A 6,000-nucleotide genomic window follows, 5' to 3' on the forward strand; every position below is an offset into this window, starting at 1 on the left:
CTGTGGAAATGGGGGGGGGGGGGGGGGGTAAGGGGTCTTGTTCTGTTCTGTGTATAGAAATGATGGTGAAATAATATGTGTTGTTTCTTCAATGTAATAAATTGTTACCAGTTTTTCTTTTTGCAATCACAGTTTCTCTGTTTATTCACTTCGCATTCCAGGGTTTTTATCCCTTAGGCTTGTTATTGATACAGAAATAACTTTTTATTACTTACGCCATTATTGCAATACATATACACTTTTTTTTTCATATATTTTTTTTTTCAGAAATACAGTATCTAGGTTTTCTTTGGGTAATATTTTTTCCCCCCAAGAATTGTTTAATTCTATAGGCAATTTACAGGGAAAAAATAAGCATAAATGCAAAAATTACACATTTTTAGTGTTTTACCCTTCCAAGTTTTCACTTGACAAATGCCACAGTTTTAAAACATCTTAAAAATGTATTATTTATTATCGTTAATATATAATACCACATATGCCATATTTGAACACTAGTCGGGCATGTAGCGTACCATTATTGCCAGCCTGTTTGTCTGTAGCAATTGCATGAGATCACTAAGGCACACAGTTTCGGGACCCCAGTGCTGTACAGATGCACTACCAGGCAACAACATAGCAATGCATCGACAGTATATAGCATTGGGTCTCTGTGCTGTCGCCCTAGCGATCACATCTGATCGCTACAGGCGGCAGCCATTGCAGCTGTCCATGAATCTTAAAGAGACTCAGAGACGAGTCATCCTGTCGTTTTTTACTTACCCAGGGCTTCATCCAGCCCCATAAGCATGGCTGTGTCCCTCACCATCCTCCCGCAGTCCTCCGTTCAGCCGCAGTTAACCCCTGGTACGCTGATCAGTCGGGCTCAGTCTGACTGAGAGATGTCAGCCGGGGTCTTCTGTGCTTGCACAGAAGGCCCGCGCATGCGCAGAAGGCTCCCCGTTGACGTCACTGAGCCGCTTACCGGAGCAGATTGTGGCTTAACGGAGGCTAAGGAGGACGGCGAGGGACACATCCATGCTTATGGGGCTGAAGGAAGCCCCGGGTAAGTAAAAAAACAGCAGGATGACTTGTCTCTGAGGGTAAATGAAGATGGAAGGAAAGCTGGCACTGCTGCAAATGTTCAATTTATTGCTTCAGGTTTCAAAAAAAAAGTGCAAAAGGTGCAACAATGATAAAAGTTGCAATTGATTGTGCACATACCAAGTGAGAAGAGGCGTTGGTGGTGGTGGGTGCAGGGCACAGGATGCCTGATGGCCGTTACACACTAAACAGCGCTTCTACAGAGGCTACCTCCAGTATCGGTAGCCTCTGTAGAAGCGCTGTTTCTTGAGAAGGGGTGTGCTTGAAATTCATCTCTATCCAGTGCATGTTCTATATATAGAGTTATGTATGCTATGCCGTTGTAGTGCCAACCTCCAGCTTTTCTCCTATTTGGTTGACTTGTCTCTGAGTCTCTTTAAGGCCAAGTATAGGTGACACACGGTTTTCATAAGTTAGGTAGGAGATAACACTTCACTACAGGGGGAAAAAAAGAACTTTATTAATGTGATAATGTTACTTTAAAAAAAAAAAAAAAAACTCTTTAAACTTATCTTTTTCTGTTTACTTTTCATGAATGATTTCTGCTATGGCAGCAATCATTCACGACTGTGTGGGTGCACTCATTGGTGCACAAGTGTGGAGGGTTAAAATTGTTATAACTAGGCATGGTCAGTGCAATGTAAATGATTTTGAGGTGGTGCAATAATTAATTAGCATTTAGGCAGCTTGAAACTAAAGCCCAGGTGGGATCCAGTTAGTCCTCACCCTCCCTCCATTACTGTCTCAGCAGTGCTATGTCCCTTGAAAAATCACTTCCCCTATTATTGTCTCAGCAGTGCTGTGTCCGTGAAACTAATGTTCTATCTCACGTACCATCTTTCCCCTAAAATAAGACCTCCCCGAAAATAAGACCTATCTTATATTTCAAGTATGCGTGAAATTTAAGACATCCCATGGAAATAAGACCTAGTGGCAGACTCCCCATGCTCCATTTACTCGCTCAGCCGCCCGCTTTAACTAATTTGCTCCGGCTCCTGGCCCTCACCTTAAAGTCCAGACACCCCCTGCAGTTTATGCCGGCATAGCGGTGCGCACATCAGCAGAGACTTGCGGTGAAAGCAGCTACGGTAATGTATCCAGTAACAGCGCCGCCCTATACAGGAAGTGACCACTGATGTGCGCACTGCTGTGCTGGCATAAATTGCAGGGGGATTCAGACTTTAAGGTGGGGGCCAGGAGCAGGTTATGTAAGGTGGGTGGCTGAGCATGGGGGGGTCTGACTATATACACTGGCTATACAGGTGGGTCTGACTATATACACTGGCTATATGGGGGGGGGGGGGGGTCTGATTATATACACTGACTATATACAGTGTGGGGGGGGGGGTTCTGACCATGTACACTGGCTATATACAGGGGGAATATGACTATATACACTGGCTATATAAGGGGGGGGTCTGACTATATATTTATACATATTTTGAAGGAAAAATTAATATAATACAGTGTCTTTTATTTTCTGGGAAACACGGGTAGAGATGCCTCAGAGCACAGGTCCATCAGTGGTCCAGCCTGAAGACCTTCCCTGCACCGCCCAAGGCCACTGTCACCAGCCACCCCCCTTCAGTATAGGTAGTGAGATGACCCCTCCCTCTTCCCTCCAGAATTGGTAGCCACATGACCCCTCCCCACACTTCCCTCTAGTAAAGGTAGCCTGATGATCCCCCCCCTCTCCAGCATAGGTAGCCAGGTGACCCCCCCCCCTCCCTTTCCCTTTAGTATAGGTAGCTTGAGGACCCCTCCAGTATAGGTAGCCAGATGACTCCCTTAATGCCTCCCTTTCCCACCCCCCACCCTTCAGTATGGGTAGCCAGATGACTCCCTTAATCCCTCCTTTTCCCACCCCCCTTCAGTATAGGTAGCCAGCTCGCCTCCACACCACAGCAGCCATCAGTGTCACTCACTTCTCCGCTCATCTCCAATGCAGAAGCTTAGTCTACCCTGTTATCTCCAATACTGCCCAAGTCAGTAGCCGTCCACCACAATGCCAACATGCACAGAGAGCGTAGTGGCTGGCACAGGCGGCTGGCAGCAGAGTACTGTGGTCAGGTGGTCGCCTGATCTCCCTGCATTGCAGGCAGCATTTGCAATCTTGCAAATACTGTACCAGTTTAGCCTGCTGTTTTGCTGCCCTTACTCCTGTGGTGCCCTAGGCCATGGCTTAGGCGGCCTTGGCCTAAATCCGGCCCTGTCTGTCTCACATAGAGGTTCAGAGCACAGGTCCATCAGTGGTCCAACCTGAAGATCTTCCCTGCAGGAGGCTTGTTTTCTGTCTCACATAGAGATGCTTCAGAGAACAGGTCCATCAGTGGTCCAGCCTGAAGATGTTTTCTGTGTCACACAGATTACCCAGAGTAAAGGTCCATCAGTGGTCTAGGTGAACAGGGGCAGCTACAGAATGTGGCCAGCCTGTGACTAGAGATGTAGCGAACGGTTCGCCGGTGAACGGTTCCAGGCGAACATTGGGGGTTCGCGTTCGCCTGCGCCAGGCGAACCTTTGCGGAAGTTCGATTCACCCCATAATGCACTATGAGGGTCAACTTTGACCCTCTGCATCACAGTCAGCAGGCACATTGTAGCCATTCAGGCTACAGTAAGCCCTGGAGCCCCACCCCCCCTTATATAAGGCAGGGTCCGGCGGCCATTACACTCACTCGTGTGCCTGCTATTAGACAGACTAGGGCGAGCTGCTGCAGACTTGTTCTTCTAGGGACAGATTAGTTAGGTTCTTGGCTGCTTAGTTTGCTCCTGGCTGATTGTTAATGCTTTTATAGCAACCTAGCTCTTTTCAGAGCTCATCCTGTACTTTATTTTTTTTACTGTGTGTCAAACTGACACTTTTGTTGCATGCACAGCCTTGCTAATTGATAGTGTGTGTGTGCCACTGCCAGCAGCCCAGCACATTCAGTGACTGACTACCTGTGTGTGTGACAGGGAGCTGCACATTGTACTACCCAGTACTGCATATACCCAGTACCTGTTGTGTTTACTTAACCCACCTCATCACTGCATATACCTAGCTTTGTGTTGAGTGAACCCAGCTCACGGCATCCTACTACTACCTGTTGTGTTTACTTAACCCACCTCATCACTGCACATAACTACCTGTAGTGCAGAGTGAACCCAGCTCACTGCATATACCTACTACCTGTTGTGTTTACTTAACCCACCTCCTCACTGCACATAACTACCTGTTGTGTTGAGTGAACCCAGCTCACTGCATATACCTACTACCTGTTGTGTTTACTTAACCCACCTCATCACTGCACAGAACTACCTGTAGTGTTGAGTGAACCCAGCTCACTGCATATACCTACTACATGTTGTGTTGAGTGAACCCAGCTCACTGCATATACCTACTACCTGTTGTGTTGAGTGAACCCAGCTCACTGCATATACCTACTACCTGTTGTGTTTACTTAACCCACCTCATCACTGCACATAACTACCTGTTGTGTTAAGTGAACCCAGCTCACTGCATATACCTACTACCTGTTGTGTTGAGTGAACCCAGCTCACTGCATATACCTACTACCTGTTGTTTTTACTTAACCCACCTCATCACTGCACATAACTACCTGTTGTATTGAGTAAACCCAGCTCACTGCATATACCTACTACCTGTTGTGTTGAGTGAACCCAGCTCACTGCATATACCTACTACCTGTTGTGTTTACTTAACCCACCTCATCACTGCACATAACTACCTGTTGTGTTGAGTAAACCCAGCTCACTGCATATACCTACTACCTGTTGTGTTTACTTAACCCACCTCATCACTGCACATAACTACCTGTTGTGTTGAGTAAACCCAGCTCACTGCATATACCTACTACATGTTGTGTTGAGTGAACCCAGCTCACTGCATATACCTACTACCTGTTGTGTTAACTTAACCCACCTCGTCATCACTGCATATACCTAGCTTTGTGTTGAGTGAACCCAGCTCACTGCATCCTACTACGTGTTGTGTTGAGTGAACCCACCTCACTGCATCCTAGTACCTTTACTGTTCAGTGAACCCAGCTCACTGCATCCTACTACCTGTTGTGTTGAGTGAACCCACCTCACTGCATCCAAGTACCTTTACTGTTCAGTGAACCCAGCTCACTGCATCCTACTACCTGTTGTGTTGAGTGAACCCACCTCACTGCATCCTAGTACCTTTACTGTTCAGTGAACCCAGTTCACTGCATCCTACTACCTGTTGTGTTGAGTGAACCCACCTCACTGCATCCTAGTACCTTTACTGTTCAGTAAACCCAGCTCACTGCATCTTGCTACCTGTTGTGTTGAGTGAACCCAGCTCACTGCATCCAAGTACCTTTACTGTTCAGTGAACCCAGCTCACTGCATCCTACTACCTGTTGTGTTGAGTGAACCCACCTCACTGCATCCTAGTACCTTTACTGTTCAGTGAACCCAGCTCACTGCATGCTAGTACCTTTACTGTTCAGTGAACCCAGCTCACTGCATCCTACTACCTGTTGTGTTGAGTGAACCCAGCTCACTGCATCATACTACCTGTTCTGTTGAGTACCTTTACTGTTCAGTGAACCCAGCTCACTGCATATACCTAGCATCCCCCCGAGATGGACAAAATGGACAAACCAGGTAGAGGAAGAGGTAGAGGCAGACCCAGAGGAAGGCCACCAGGCACCGGCAGGTCTGTGCGAGGTGGTGTTGCTGTGATTTCGTGCGGACCTGGCCCAAAATACAGTGCTCAGAAGAAGGCACGTGCCATCACTTCCCAAAATCGTGAGGAGGTGATTGAGTATTTAACACAGAACACCTCATCTCCCGCAGCCACCAGCACTACAACAAGCACCACATCCGCTGCATTTGACACTTCGCAGGAGTTATTTGGTGGTGGTGGTGAAATCACCGATTCACAGC

Source organism: Hyperolius riggenbachi, chromosome 10, assembly GCF_040937935.1.
Source record: "Hyperolius riggenbachi isolate aHypRig1 chromosome 10, aHypRig1.pri, whole genome shotgun sequence".
Classification (NCBI taxonomy): Eukaryota; Metazoa; Chordata; class Amphibia; order Anura; family Hyperoliidae; genus Hyperolius; species Hyperolius riggenbachi.